General features: G+C 44.9%; 1 pseudogene; it reads left to right on the top strand.

Moving 5' to 3' along the window:
* Positions 1–2,675, top strand: LOC100606739 (annotated as a pseudogene).
* Positions 2,676–16,380: the final 13,705 nt, after the last annotated feature.

Raw genomic sequence — 16,380 nt, 5'->3', positions numbered from 1 at the left:
ATGGCGGCTGTAGCTGCTGTTCACTGGCTGGGGCTCTGCAGCAGGCTTGACCAGCCACTGACGGGTCAGCCGGCAGGTCTGTGTGAACAGGCACACAGCTGCAGATTTTATTCTGGAAGTGCAACCCTCTCAAATATTGAAGGAACTGATACAACAGGGATTGAAGAAGTAGTAATTCCAAAAAAGAAAACTTGGGATAAAGTAGCCATTCTTCAGGCTCTTGCATCCACAGTAAACAGAGTTCCCATGGCTGTATCTTGTGCGTTTCAAGATAATCCTTACCTGATACCAACATCCTCTTCAGAATCTCGTTCATTTTTACTGGCAAAGAAATCTGGGGAGAATACGGCCAAGTTCATTATTAATTCATACTCCAAATATTTTCAGAAGAACATAGCCGAACCTCATATACTGTGTTTAATGCCTGAGTACTTTGAACCTCAGATCAAGGACATAAGTGAAGCCACCCTCAAGGAACGAATCAAGCTCAGAAAAGTCAAAGCCTCTGTGGACATGTGTGATCAGCTTTTGCAAGCAGGAACCACGGTGTCTCCTGGAACAATACATAGTCTTTTGGATTTATTGTGTTACTGTGGTGACCAGGAGCTCTCAGCTGATGATCATTTTCAACAAACTGAACAGCCAGAAGAATTGGAAGAGGAAAATAATGAGAGGTCTAGGAGGAAAGCTGGTCATCAGTTTGGAGTTACCTGGTGAGCAAAAAACAGCGCTGAGAGAATGTTTTCTGTAATGCCAGAGAAAAATGCACATTCCTATTGCACAATGATCCGAGGAATGTTGAAGCACCAAGCTTATGAGCAGGCATTAAACCTGTACAGTGAGTTACTAAACAACAGACTCTGTGCTGATGTATACACATTTAATGCAGTGATTGAAGCAACAGTATTGGTGATCAATGAGAAATTTGAGGAAAAGTGGAATAATATACTGGAGCTGCTAAGACAAATGGTTGCACAGAAGATGAAACCAAATCTACAGACTTTTAATGCCATTCTGAAATGTCTCCGAAGATTTTATGTACTTGCAAGATTGCCAGCCTTACAGATTCTACGTGAAATGAAAGCCATCAGAATAGAACCCTCGCTTGCAACATATCACCATATTATTCAGCTGTTTTATCAGCCTGGAAGCCCTTCAAAGGGATCATCTTTCATCATCTATGATATAATGAGCGAATTAATGGGAAAGAGATTTTCCTCCAAAGGACCTGGATGATGATAAGTTTTTTCAGTCAGCCATGAGAGTATCCTCATCTCTCAGAAATCTAGAACTTGCCTACCAAATACATGGGTTTTTTTTTTTTTTTTTTGAGACGGACTCTCGCTCTGTCACCCAGGCTGGAGTGCAGTGGTATGATCTCATCTCACTGCAAACTCTGCCTCCCAGGTTCATGCCATTCTCCTGCCTCAGCCTCCCGAGTAGCTGGGACTACAGGCGCCCACCACCATGCCTGGCTAATTTTTTTGTATTTTTAGTAGAGATGGGGTTTCACAGTGTTAGCCAGGATGGTCTTGATCTCCTGACCTCATGATCCGCCCATCTCGGCCTCCCAAAGTACTGGGATTACAGGCGTGAGCCACCGCACCCGGCTACATGGCCTTTTAAATACCAGACACAACTGAAAATTCGTTGGACCTGATAAACTGCATAATTCCTATTATTCCATGTTCTTCAATTTGATTTGTCTAATGGAACGAATTGAAGTCACCTTGAAGTGGTATGAGGACCTGATACCTTCAGCCTTCTTTCCCTACTCCCAAACGTTGATAGATCTCTGAGCACTGGATGTGGCCAACTGGCTGGAAGTGATTACTCAAATTTGGAAAGATAGTAGAGAATATGGTCACACTTTCTGCAACAACCTGAGAGAAGAGATCCTGACACTCATGGCAATGGATAAGCACCCACCAGAGCTTCAGGTGGCATTTGCTGGCTGTGCTGCTGATATCAAATCTATGTAGGAAAGCCAGCCTGTCAGACACACTGCTCTGAATTGGCCAGCTATCTGTCTCAACTGTATAGCTGTCTTTTTTTTGGAGGGGGAGACAGAGGTTCACTCTTGTCGCCCAGGCTGGCATGCAATGGCGTGGTCTCGGCTCACTGCAACCTCTGCCTCCCAGGTTTAAGCGATTCTCCTACCTCAGCCTCCTGAGTAGCTGGGATTACAGGCGTCCACCACTATGCTGGCTAATTTTTGTCTTTTTAGTAGAGACAGGGTTTCGCCATGTTGGCCAGGCTGTCTCGAGCTCCTGACCCCAGGTGATCCACCCGCCTCGGCCTCCCAAAGTGCTGGGATTACCTACATGAGCCACTGCGCCTGGCCAGCTGTCCTCTTTTTGAGGGCTGGGAGAATCCAGGAAGCCTGGAAAATGTTGGGGCTTTTTAGGAAGCATAATAAGATCACCAGAAATGAGTTGCTGAATGAGTTTATGGACAGTGCAAGAGTGTCTAACAGCCCTTCCTAGGCCATTGAGGTAGTAGAGCTGGCAAGTGCCTTCTTACCTATGTGTGAGGACCTCACCCAGAGAGTAATGACTGACTTTGCAATCAACCAGGAGCAAAAGGAAGCCCTAGGCAACTTCACTGCATTGACCAGTGACAGTGATACTGACAGCAGCAGTGACAGCGACAGTGACACCAGTGAAGACAAATGAAAGTAGAGATTCAGGAGCAGCAATGGCCTCAGCACAGCTGCTGGAATCACACCTGAGAGCAAGATATGCTAATATTTAACATTGTTACAAAGAAGACAAGATACAGATTGGGTGCATTTGTTACTGTGAGATACAATCGGTACACAGCTGACTTATGTAGATTTAAGCTCCTAATTTGCTACTTAATAACTGTCTATTAATATACCATTAAAGGTTTAGCATTTAAGTAGCAACATGGCCGTTTTCAGGCCAGGTGCAGTGGCTCAGGCCTGTAATCCCAGCATTTTGGGAGGCTGAGGCAGGCGGATCACGAGGTCAGGAGATCAAGACCGTCCTGGCTAACATGGTGAAACCCCGTCTCTACTAAAAAAATACAAAAAAAAATTAGCCGGGCGTGGTGGCGGGTGCCTGTAGTCTCAGCTACTCTGGAGGCTGAGGCAGGAGAATGGCGTGAACCTGAGAGGCGGAGCTTGCAGTGAGCCGAGTTTATGCCACGGCACTCCAGCCTGGACAACAGAGGGAGACTCCATCTCAAAACAAACAAACAAAAAACAAACAAAAAACATTGCCGTTTACAGACACATGGTGAGATCCATGGCTCTTGGCATCAGGATAAGCCTGCACACCTACAGTGTTGGTGAGCTGACCTCGTGCTGCCATCCTCGTGTGACTGCCCTCTCCCTGCTGCTGGGTCCTCGTGTGACTGCCCTCTCCCTGCTGCCATCCTCGTGTGGTTGCCCTCTCCCTGCTGCTGGGCTTCTGCCTTTGTTGGCCTGATGTGCTGCTGTGATGCTGGTCCTTCATCTTAGAAAAGTGTTCATGCAGTTTTATCACAGGTGGTGTTGGGTCAACAGTTTCCTAATTTCAGGATAGTTCCATGTCAGAAATAGTGCATCTTAGGAATGACTAAACAGGATATTGGCAGTTTAGGCTGCACAACTGGTAAAATGACTGTAAATAAATGTTGTAATAAATGTAAAAAAAAGAGCGGTAACACTTATAAACATTTGGAAATTAAAATAGTGCCTTTTTATTTGCATTTTTAGATTTTAAAAATAATTATAGAGTTGCAGAAATTATAAAAAATAGTGCAAAGTTCTGTGTATTTTTCATCCAGCTTATTCTAATGATGACATCTTTATATAGTACAATGTTAAAACCAGGAAATTGACATTGCTACAATCTGTAGGCCTTATTTAGATTTAACAAGTTCTCTACATCTCTCGTTTGTGTGTATATGTGTACTTCTATGCAATTTTAATTTTTTTAATGAAGCTGTAAAGGGAGACTTATACAATAGCATAATGTCCATTATTAGTAGCAAGGTAACAGTGTAAGGAACAGTGCATCAGACTTAGTCAAAGGGCAAACAAAAGCCAAGTTTGATGATCAGGGAAAACGCTGCATCCCCAAATGCTTATTGAGTAAAATGAAGGTCTACCAGTCAAAACACCACAATAAACCAGATGCTGGAAAAAGGATGGTGATATGGTTTGGCTCTGTGTCCCCACCGAAATCTCACCTTGAATTGTGATAATCCCGATGTGACAAGGGCAGGGCCAGGAGGAGATAATTGAATCATGGGGATGGTTTCCCGTGTACTGTTCTGACGATAGTGAATTCTCATGAGATCTGATGATTTCATAAGGGGCTTCCCCCTTCACTTGGCTCTCACTTCTCTTACCTGCTACCATGTAAGATGTGCCTGTTTTACCTTCCGCTATGATTTTAAGTTTCCCCAGGCTTCCCTCGCCATGCAGAACTGTGAGTCAAACCTCTTTTCTTTATAAATTACCCAGTATCAAGTAGGTGTTCATGGCAGCATGAAAACAGACTAATATAGATGCCATGCTCCTCTAATACCAGTGTTGCTCTGTGCATGTGTCTTTATCTATGTAAGAAAGAACTAGGCCTGGCGTGGTGGCTCACGCCTGTAATCCTAGCACTTTGGGAGGCCGAGGTCACAAGGTCAGGAGATCGAGACCAGCCTGGCTAACACGGTGAAACCCTGTCTCTACTAAAAATACAAAAAATTAGCTGGGCGCAGTGGCGGGTGCCTGTAGTCCCAGCTACTAGGGAGGCTGAGGCAGGAGAATGGCGTGAACCCCGGAGGCAGAGCTTGCAGTGAGCCGAGATCATGCCACTGCACTCCAGCCTGGGCGACAGAGCAGGACTCCGTCTCAAAAAAAAAAAAAGAAAGAACTGAAACTAGAAAAGTAGAACCATTACATTTAGATATGTCCCGGCTGTAGTTTGGATGGGTTTGGAGGACTGACACGATAAAAGCAATCTGACAGATGAGAGTAATGGGTTTAGAAAAATAAATGTGTTGGCCGGGCGCAGTGGCTCATGCCTGTAATCCCAGCACTTTGGGAGGCCGAGGCAGGTGGATCATGAGGTCAGAAGATCGAGACCATCCTGGCTAACACGGTGAAACCCGGTCTCTACTAAAAATATATATTAAAAAAAATTAGCTGGTCATGGTAGTGGGTGCCCGTAGTCCCAGCTACTTGGGAGGCTGAGGCAGGAGAATGGCGTGAACCCAGGAGGCGGAGCTTGCAGTGAGCCGAGATGGCACCACTGCACTCCAGCCTGGGCGACAGAGTGAGACTCCATCTTAAAAAAAAAAAAAAAAAGAAAAATAAATTTGTTTCTAATGTGCAGGTTTAATTAGAGGGGAAGATGTCAATAAATAAGGTTTTAGCCAGGCACAGTGGCTCACGCCTATAATCCCAGAAATCTAGGAGACCAAGACGGGTGGATTGCCAGAGTTTAGGAGTTTGAAACCAGCCTAGGCAACATGGCAGAACCTTGTCTCTACAAAAAATACCCCCCCACAAAAAAATTGGCCAGGTGTGGTGGTAGGCGCCTGTAGTTCCAGCTACTCTGCAGGCTGAGGTGGGAGGATTGCTTGAGCCTGGCAGGCACAGGCTGCAGTGAGCCATGATCGTGCCACTGCACTCCAGTTTGGGTGACAAAATAAATAAATAAATTAATTAATTAATTAATTAAATAAAATAAAAAGAAAGAAAAGAAAAGAAAAAGAAGGTTTTAAAGATACCATTGAGTAGCCTAGAGCCCTAAACTCTGATCTGCTTCTCCTTACCCAACGCTTTTGTGTTTTTTTGTTGTTTTTTGTTGTTTTTGTTTTTGAGATGGAGTCTTGCTCTGTCACCAGGCTGGAGTGCAGTGGCGTGATCTGGGCTCACTGCAACCTCTGCCTCCAGGGTTCAAGCAATTCTTCTGCCTCAGCCTCCCGAGTAGCTAGGACTACAGGCACGTGCCACCACACCTGGCTCGTTTTTTGTATTTTTAGTAGAGACGGGGTTTCACCATGTTAGCCAGGCTGGTCTCGAACTCCCGACCTCAGGTGGTCCGCCCACCTCGGCCTCCCAAAGTGCTGGGATTACAGGCATGAGCCACCGCGCCCGGCCAATCCTTTCTTGTTTTCCTTTAATGCAGAGTTTCTCAATCTTGGCACTATTGATATTGTGAGATGGATAATTTTTGGTTGCGGTGGGACATCCTGTGAAATTTAAGAACTTTAACAGAATCACTGGCCTCTTTTTAGTACATACCAGTGAGGCAGGATAGGTAGTCAAGGAGTGACCATGTCCTCGGGACACAGCAACCAGGGTGCCCATACAATCAACACAGTAAGCCTCAGCATTCGAAAGGTAGTTCAGCTCATTCAAGCAAAGCTTTCTTCAGCAGGGAATTTCCCCTGTAGGAACGTGTGCACTTTGATTTTACCTTTCCTCAGACACCCTTTGCTTATTAATAGTAAAAAACAGGCCGGGCGCGGTGGCTCACGTCTGTAATCCCAGCACTTTGGGAGGCTGAGGTGGGCGGATCACCTGAGGTCAGGAGTTCGAGATCAGCCTGACCAACATGGAGAAACCCCGTCTCTACTAAAATTACAAAATTAGCCGGCGTGGTGGCATATGCCTGTAGTCCCAGCTATTCAGGAGGCTGAGGCAGGAGAACTGCTTGAACCCGGGAGGTGGAGGTTGCAGTGAGCCAAGATCATGCCACTGCACTCCAGCCTGGGCGACAAGAGCAAAACTCCGTCTCAAAAAGAAAAAAAAAAGTAAAAAACACACCCATGGGTGGAGATTTAAGATGTTAATGAGACATGCGACATATGAACAAGTGTGTACAGCTACTGCACATGTGCACCCAGAGGAGCACCCAGAACATGCTTACTGGTAACACCTCTTTCCCACCTCCTGATGAATAATCATGGAAGTCTCCCGTGAAGGGAATCCCCTAGCACCAGTCTCTGCTGTCTAATCCTTAGGAGCACCCCAGCCTGAATTCTGTCTCTCAGGGTATATTGTCTATTTTTCATCTAATTTTCAAGATATTCTTTTTGCTTTACAATAAATTACTCTGTGCTCCATCTCTTGCTGTGTGATTCTTATTTAAGTTCTTTTAAACTAAGGAGACGAGAACTGAGGTATCACAACACCATCAACACCAGTAGCACCTCCCATCCCGAATATGTGTTAGTGAAAAATGTCTCTAGATTTTGCTAAATGATCCCTGGACCATGACACTGACCCATTGCTTGCCTGGCTCCATCATGCTCCAGGAGGAGTGCAATTGAGTCTTTGAGGTTGTTAGGGCTTGTAAAGTTTGGAGGCTTTAAGTTGTACCTACACCAGTTTTGGAGGTGGACACGCACATTTGGGGATGCTAGGACTCTGTTCCTCCCCCAACCCCCAGACTTTTAAGGCACCAAGGAATATAAATATCATTTATTATTTTCCAGGCAGGTGCCAAGCCCTTTTTAATATTCCATATAAAATTTGAAAAATTAAAAACAAAAACCTAAAGTGGAGATTTCTACCTCTACTTTTTCAGATGAGAAAATTGAGAAATCAAAAGTTCTGAGACTCATTTTTTAAATTGAGCTCATATGTTTTGAGTGTTTCTTATGTTGCCAGATGTCAGTGGAGTTTCTGGGGTCTGAGGGGATGTGGGAAAAACATCATTTCTTTTATTTTTTTTTTGAGACGGAGTCTCGCTCTGTCGCCCAGACTGGAGTGCAGTGGCACGATCTCGGCTCACTGCAAGCTCCGCCTCCCAGATTCACACCATTCTCCTGCCTCAGCCTCCCAAGTAGCTGGGACTGCAGGCACCCGCCACCACACCTGGCTACTTTTTAGTATTTTTAGTAGAGATGGGGTTTCACCGTGTTAACCAGGATGGTCTTGATCTCCTGACCTCATGATCCACCTGCCTCGGCCTCCCAAAGTGCTGGGATTACAGGCGTGAGCCACCATGCCCAGCTGAAAAACATCATTTCTTAGTTGAGTTATAATTAATATTCAGAGCATTAAATTTATGTAGAAAAATCATTTTTCCTTAAATCCTCAAAAATAACAAACAAGCATAAAAATCATTTATAGATTTAGTATTTTTCTGTTAAAATCATTTACTCTTCTTTGTTTTTGGGTCAGTGTTCAATCTGTTTATACATTTGATAGTTGAAATTTACTTACTGAATACTGATATCATTTGTGGGTCCTGGTAAATATTTCAAAGTTGTCGTACAAACAGAACAATAGGTTCTCTCAACTCTTCAAACGTCTAACATGACAGACTTATAAGTCTTTTTTCTTCTTCTTCTTTTTTTTTTTTTTTTTGTAGAGATGGGATCTGGCTATGTTGCCAAGGATGATCTTGAGCTGCTGGGCTCAAGGGATCCTCTCACCTTGACCTTGGCCTCCCAAAGTGCTGGGATTATAGGCGTGAGCCACCACGCCTAGCCTCTTGCAAAGTCTTATAATGTCATTTTTTTTTCTTTTTTTTTTTTGAGACAGAGTCTCACTCTGTCACCCAGGTTGGAGTGCAGTGGCATGATCTTGGCTCACTGCAAGCTCCGCCTCCCGGGTTCATGCCATTCTCCTGCCTCAGCCTCCCAAGTAACTGGGACTACAGGCGCCCGCCACCACGCCCGGCTAATTTTTTGTATTTTTAGTAGAGACGAGGTTTCACCATGTTAGCCAGGCTGGTCTCGATCTCCTGACCTCGTGATCTGCCCACCTCGGCCTCCCAAAGTGCTGGGATTACAAGCGTGAGCCACCGCACCCGGCCTTATAATGTCATTTTTAAACTCTTAAGCTGCCAAGTGTGGGTGGCTCATGCCTGTAATCCCAACACTTTGGGAGGCTGAGGTGGGAGGATCACCTGAGCCCAGGAGTTCAAGACCAGACTGGGCAACATGGCAAGAACCTGTCTTTACAAAAAATTAAAAAAATAAATTAGCTGGGCATGGTGGCTCACGCCTGTAATCCCAGCACTCTGGGAGGCCGAGGTGGATGAGTCACGAGATCAGGAGTTCGAGACCAGCCTGGCCAACATGGTGAAACCCCGTCTCTACTAAAAATACAAAAAAAATAGCTGAGCATGGTGGCAGGTGCTTGTAATCCTAGCTACTCAGGAGGCTGAGGCAGGAGAATCGCTTGAACCGGGAGGCAGAGGTTGCAGTGAGCCAAGATCATGCCACTGCACTCCAGCCTGGGCGACAGAGAGAGACTCCATCTCAAAAAAAAAAAAAAAAAGTCAAGGCTGCAGAAAACTATGGTCACTCCACTGCAACTACATCCTGGGCAGCAGAATGACCTTTAATAAAATAAAAACACCCTTGAGCTACTCTTGTAAACCTAGTAAGACTTACACATTTAATAAATCAGATTATCTTAAGCCTTTTGACATCCTAAATATAAGCTTATGCAAAGCAGCAACACACATGTAAAATACAAAAGTAACAAAGATAACTTCAATACCATTTTTTTTATTTTAAAAATTTTTTAAGAGTTGGGGGATTGCTCTGTTGCCTGGGCTGGAGTGCAGTGGCAGGATCATTGCTCACTGCAGCCCAAAATTCCTGGGCTCAAGTGGTCCTCCCACCTCAGCTTCCCAAGTTTTGGGGATTACGGGTGTGAGCCACCATGCTCAGCTCTTAACAAGTTTTTTTTTTTTTTTTGAGACAGTGTCTCCCTCTGTCACCCAGGCTGGAATACAGTGGCACCATCACAGCTCACAGCAGCCTCAACCTCCTAAGCTCAAGCAATCCTCCAGCCTCAGCCTCCTGAGTTACTGGGACGACAGTTGTGCACCACCATACCCAGATACTTTTTAAGTTTTTTGTAGAGATGGTGTCTCACTATGTGGGCTGATCTCAAACTCCTGGCCTCAAGCAATCTTTCTGCCTTGGCTTCTCAGAGAGAGTTTTTCAGTCCATCATTTTTCAAGACTGTGAGCCAGGGTTCCATTAGATCTTACTGAGATATCTCTAGTGTGTCTGCTGTGTGCCAGACATGGTTTAAAAGCCAGGGATGGTGGATCACACGTGCAATCCCAGCACCTAGAGAGGCCGAGATGGGCAGATTGCTTGAGCCCAGGAGTTTGAGACCAGCCTGGGCAATATGGCAAAAGCCCGTCTACAGAAATAAAAATAAAAATTAGACGAGCATGGTGGCACAGCTGCAAGTAGTCCCAGCTACTTGGGAGGCTAAGGTGGTAGGATCGATTGAGCCTGGGAGATCAAGGCTGCAGTGAACTGAGGTCGCGCCACTGCACTCCAGCCTGGGTGACGGGGCAAGACCCTGTCTCAATAAAAAAAAAAAACAAAACAAAACTTAGGATCCAGCAAAATCATCACTGACCCTTACCCTCATGGAGCTAACATTCTAGAGGAAAAGTCAGAAAATAAACAATAATTACAATAAACAAATAGACATGAGAAGTTAATCAGTGCTATGACAAACGAAGGAAAAGGAGAGTAAGGTGGATCAGGGTGTCAGAGTTTGGGGAGTTGTTTGCAATTTTCATTAGAATGATCAGGAAACAGCTTATTTAGAATATGACATAGACCAAAGTCTATAGGAAGATGAGGGGCTGAGCCATGTGGAGATTGGGGTAGGAAGTGGATTTCCTGGCACAGACTTTAACGCAAGCATATAATATCCAGGGCTGGGTGCTGTGGCTCACGCCTGTAATCCCAGCACTTTGGGAAGCCAATGTGAGAAGATTGCTCAAGGCCAGGAATTCAAGACCAGCTTGGGCAACATATTAAGACCCCCATCTCTATTTTTTAAACTTTTTTTTTCTTTTGAAACGGAGTCTCGTTCTGTCTCCAGGCTGGAGTGCAGTGGCCCTATCCCAGCTTACTGCAACCTCTGCCTCCTGGGTTCAAGTGATTCTCCTGCCTCAGCCTCCTGACTAGCTGGGATTACAGGTGTGTGCCACCACACCTGGCTAATTTTGTATTTTTAGTAGAGACTTCCCCATGTTTGCCAGGATGGTCTCGAACTTCTCACTCGAGTGATCCACCCACCTTAGCCTCCCAAAGTACTGGGATTACAGGTGTGAGCCACTGCACCCAGCCAAAATAAGCCTTTTTTACTGTATTTATTTGAAGATTAAAGATGGTTTAAGGTGACAAGGGGTAGAGTATGATTGTCAACTATATGTGTAAACTTGTTTAGGCTGTGCTACCCAGAAATTGTATTAAACACTGACCAGGGTGTTGTTATGAAGGTATTTCGTAGAAATGGTTAACATCTACAATCAGTTATTTTGATAATGTAGGTGGTTCTTATCTAACCAGTTGAAAGGCCTTAAGAGAAAAACAGGGTTCCCTGGGGAAGAAATTCTGGCTCAAGACTGCACCTTCAGCTCCTGTCCACGTTTCAATTCTGCTGGCCTGACCTCTAGCCTACAGATTTGGGACTGGCCTGTCCCTGCAATCACATAAGCCCATTTCTTTTTCTATCTTTTTTTTTAAATTTTTATTGTAGGCCAGGTGGGTGGCTCACACCTGTAATCCCAGCACTTTGGGAGGCCAAGGTGGGCGGATCATGAGGTCAGGAGTTCAAGACCAGCCTGGCCAACGCAGTGAAACCCCATCTCTACTAAAAGATACAAAAGATTAGACAGGCACGGTGGCAGGCACCTGTAATCCCAGCTACTTGGGAGGCTGAGGCAGGAGAATTGCTTGAACCCAGGAGGTGGAGGTTGCAGTGAGCCAAGATTGCAACACTGCACACCAGCTTGGGTGACAGTGCGAGACTCTGTCTCAAAAAAAAAATTATTGTAGAGGAATGGTCTCACTATGCTGCACAGGCTAGTCTCTTAACTCCTGGTCTCAAGAGCTGGGTCCGTCCTGTAGACCCTGGCCAAGCGATGGATGAAAGGAGTACTCTGACACAGGTATGTAGTGTAAGAGCAGCTAGGGGACTGCTGAAGAGTGAGCAGTCTCGATAAGCTAGGACTGCTTGCTTTTATTCAGTACAGACATAATGCCAAAAGCCTGGAGCCAACACAATCTGTGGGTAATTAACATTATTATTCCCCCTTTTGGGGGCAGCCTCACTCGTGGATGATCAAACGTTGGTTCCTAGTTAACATAAGTAAACAAGCCTGTTTATGTTAAATTCCCCTGCACTTCCTTGTACCTACTCCTTGCCCTCTGCCTCACGGTAAGAGAACAGCTGCTTTCAGCTTATTCTCCCCTGAAGCTATGCAGAGACTTCTGACCTTTCAGAAGGTTTGCGTCCTTTTCTTATAGCTTCTCCCACCACTCTGACCGATCTCCTACACTCAAGCAGTCCTCCTTCCTCAGCCTCCCAAAGTGCTGGGATTACAGGCATGAGCCACCACACACCACCCCCATTTCTTGCAATAAAATGTGTGTGTGTGTGTGTGCGCGCGCACACATGCATGTGTATTCCATTTATCCCTAATACCATTTCTCAACTGCATGAATCCTTAACTCATGAAAGATAATTTTTATCCTCTTGACTCCACAGTTAATGGAAAATAAAAATCATCAATAGTGACTGCTAAGATTGCTTAATATACCTTTCTGGGAGGACAGTTAGAACTCCTAATGTGAGCTTGTCAGTTTCTTGTTAAAACCAGCCCAATTGTCCTATAGAACTGATGTTTATGGTTTCTTTTGACTGAACCTAGAAATTGACCCTCCCACTCTTAAAACTTGAGAAAAGTACATGTGTCATAGTCGTTTGTCACAGAAATAACCAAATTTCCTTGTCCATTTTTTTTTTAACTATGGTTGTCCTAAGACTTTTGTCATCCACAATTACTGTTTGGCTTTGAGTCTTCTCCAAAGGTGGCTTATAGTCAGCTACAGTTCAGGGCTTCTTTGGGAGAGTTCATAAAAAGAACTCTTGAATTCAAGTTTCTGGTAACTTTGGAGATTGTCCTATTGGCCTAGAGAGAAAACTTCCAGGACTCTAATTAGAAGGCTGATATATTCATAAAATATATAATTTTGTATACATATGTTTATGCAATATGAAGCAGAGCAGGAGTTTCATGGACTGTACTAATTTATTTCATTATAAATAAAAATATTTTATTATATAGTATATTAAGCCATCTTAGAAGTCACTGTTGATGATTTTTTTTTTCTCCATTAACTGTGGAGCCAAGAGGGTAAAAAGTATCTTTCACGAGTTAAGGATTCATGCAGTTGAGAAATGGAATTAGGGAGAAATGGAACACACACACACACAGCTTTATTTCAAGTACTGAATTTATTTTATTATTTTTTGTGTGTGTTTGAAACATTGCTGATTCTTTTTGTTTTGTTTTTGAGTCAGGAGAACTTTTTTTGTAAATCTACTTTCTGTCTCTATAAAACTTTTTTTTCTTTCCAGCTATTTATAACCTTCAACAATTGAATATACATTTGTAAACAAAATTTGAGGGCTCTTTCTCTCTGCCTGATTTCTCCAGAATTCAGAAACTATTTGTGAATATTCTTAATTCATGGCAATGTGGTTGTTTGCATATGTTCAATAAGAATCTGTTTTCTAGTACTTGGGAAGCTGAGGCAGGAGGATCGCTTGAGCCCAGGAGTTTGAGGCTGTAGTGAGCTATGATCATGTCACTACACTCCAGTCTGGGTAAACAAGCAAGACCTTATCTCTATTTTTTAAGATCCGTATTATTTTATAACATAATTGTAGGCACTGGGTACTTTCCCGAGGCTTTGACAGGAATGGCATATTTTTAACTATGCGAGACTGCCTTGAGGAATTAAGACTGACTTTATGGGCCAGGCACGGTGGATCATGCCTCTAATCCCAGCACTTTGGGAGGCCGAGGCGGGTGGATCACCAGGTCAGGAGATCGAGACCATCCTGGCTAACATGGTGAAACCCCATCTCTACTAAAAACATAAAAAATTAGCCAAGCATGGTGGCAGGCACCTGTAGTCCCAACTACTCAGGAGGCTGAGGCAGGAGAATGGCGTGAACCCAGAAGGCAGAACTTGCAGTGAGCTGACATCACGCCACTGCACTCCAGCCTAGGCGACAGAGCCAGACTGTGTCTCAAAAAAAAAAAAAAAAGACTGACTTTATGGAGCTGATGGGAGCCCTTGGAAGGACTGGCCTCATATCTTGTGTACACAGTTCCTTTGTGGGGTTCCTGGCCTGTAGTAAATACAGTGTCATTTTCTGATAGGCCCAGGAACCTCAAGATGTTTTGGGGCCTCAAGAAAAACGGGTTTCACCCAGTTCATGCAGGTATTTGCAGGTGCAGACAGATCTTTGGCTGGGCTTAAGAGGTCTTTGAGTGTTGAGTCTGAGAGATTCCTTATGAGGGGTTCTGGCAAAGCCAATTTAGGAGGAATTGTATAAACAGTGATCCTTGCTGTACTTTAGATAAGTATGGTGGGACTGAAGCTTGTTTTGCAGGTAAGTTGTTCCTGCTGTGATTTGCCTTTGATGGAAGTCAGGGACTAGAGAGAGAAAAACTGTGTTTCCAAAAAAAACTATAGTGCTGCCAGGTGCAGTGGCTCACGCCTGTAATCCCAGCACTTTGGGAGGCTGAGGTGGGCAGATCATGAGGTCAGGAGTTCGAGACCAGCCTGGCCAACATGGTGAAACCCCGTCTCTACTAAAAATACAAAAATTAGCCAGGCGTGGTGGTGGGCACCTGTAATCCTAGCTACTCGGGAAGCTGAGGCAGGAGGATCGCTTGAACCTAGGAGGCAGAGGTTGCAGTGAGCGGAGATCACGCCACTGCACTCCAGCTTAGGTGAAAGAACAAAACTCTGTCTCAAAAAAAAAAAAAAGAAAGAAAAGAAAACTATAGTGTTAGATTAACCTTTGAGTTAATCTGAGTGGCCATGTGGTCATCTATGGTATGCAGCCACCCACAATACCCCTCCTCAGCATAAAGCAGCCAGAAAGATCACGTCCAGATTCCCCATGATTGAGGAATTGATAAATAGAAACAGGGAACTGAAACCAGCTCCAGTGTCCCATAGAACTGATATTTATGGTTTCTTTTGAATCAACACATTATAGACATTGAGCTTCCCCTTCCTAAAACTCGAGACACTTTCATTTGTCTTATCTGATTTCCTTTCTCAGGAAACCAAGCATCAGGCCTCCCAGATAGTATAAAGAAACTGAAATTTACTGGATTACCACATCTGGAAAAACGAGATGCTATACCCCTTACCCATCATGATTGCCTAACTGACCATCTGCTGCCTGTTGACCCATTCCTCTTCCTTACCCATTCCTAATTCCTGTTTTCTCAAACATAGTTACACTTCTTCCCTGATGTATAAACCCCTAGTTTTAGTCAGTTGAGGAAAGGGACTTGAGATTGATCTCCCATTTTCCTCAGCTGCAGCACCGAATAAAGCCTTCATCCCTGACAATACTCATTGTCTTGCTGATTGGCCTTCTGTGCAGCAAGCAGCAGGATCTAGATGCAAGGACCTGGGCTTTCTGGTAATATTGTCATCAACCATTTAATGATGTAGACTTGGTCACCAGCTCACGCTCTGTGTATTTTCTTCTCCATCTACATGCATTGCCTTGATGGTCTCACTCAGTATCATGACTTGAAATAACAATGTAAGGTAACTCCTAAATTCATATATTCATGCTCAAACCTTCTTCCAACATTCAGTCGTAAGTTGAATTGCCTGTGACAGAGATAATTTGTGGTTCTGTAGACATTTCAAACTAACCATCCTAAGCCTCCAAGCCTCCTCCACTTGCAGCCTCCCCACCTCAGAAGTGGGCAAATCCACTTTTTGTGTGGTCTGGGCCAAATACATGACTCCCTGCATCACGTGGAGGCTGTGCTGGTCCAAAGAAGGCCCAAAAGAGGGCAGTTTGTGCACACAACGTGTCGGGGCAGGGCTTCCAGATGATCGTTCGGCTTTTTTGTGTCTTCCAAGATGATGATCCGGGAAGGAGGGATCTGAAAGGCGGTCAGTCGCCAGGCGAGCTGAGGACCCAGTTCTGCACCTTTGCCTGTGCCCTGACCTGAAGGAAAGTCCCTGTCTCCCGAGCTCCGATTTTCCCGAGAGAAGAATGCAGTGTAACCCTTGCCCCTAGGTTCCCGCCCTCCATCCTTCCCCTCGAGTTGTGCCCACCGTAAAGAGGTGGGTCTGGAGCGTCTCCTCGGGTCCTGGAGTGCCTTTCCCTGGGAGGAAAACTTGCGCCGTGAAGCGTTCCTCCCATTGTTGAACACATGAGGAAAACTACACTACTTAGAAGGCTGTGCTAATGCATACGTACGGATTAGGCTGTGCTAATGCGTACGGCGGGAACTGGGCCAATGACGGCCTAGGACGGGGACGTTTCCGACGGCTCACGCCGGTGGGGGCGGGACTTCCGGGTTGCTCGCTGTGGACGCC

This window comes from Nomascus leucogenys, chromosome 10, assembly GCF_006542625.1.
Source record: "Nomascus leucogenys isolate Asia chromosome 10, Asia_NLE_v1, whole genome shotgun sequence".
NCBI classification, from domain to species: domain Eukaryota; kingdom Metazoa; phylum Chordata; class Mammalia; order Primates; family Hylobatidae; genus Nomascus; species Nomascus leucogenys.
The sequence above is the reverse complement of the archived record's forward strand: the minus strand, read 5'-3'. Positions and strand labels throughout refer to the sequence as shown.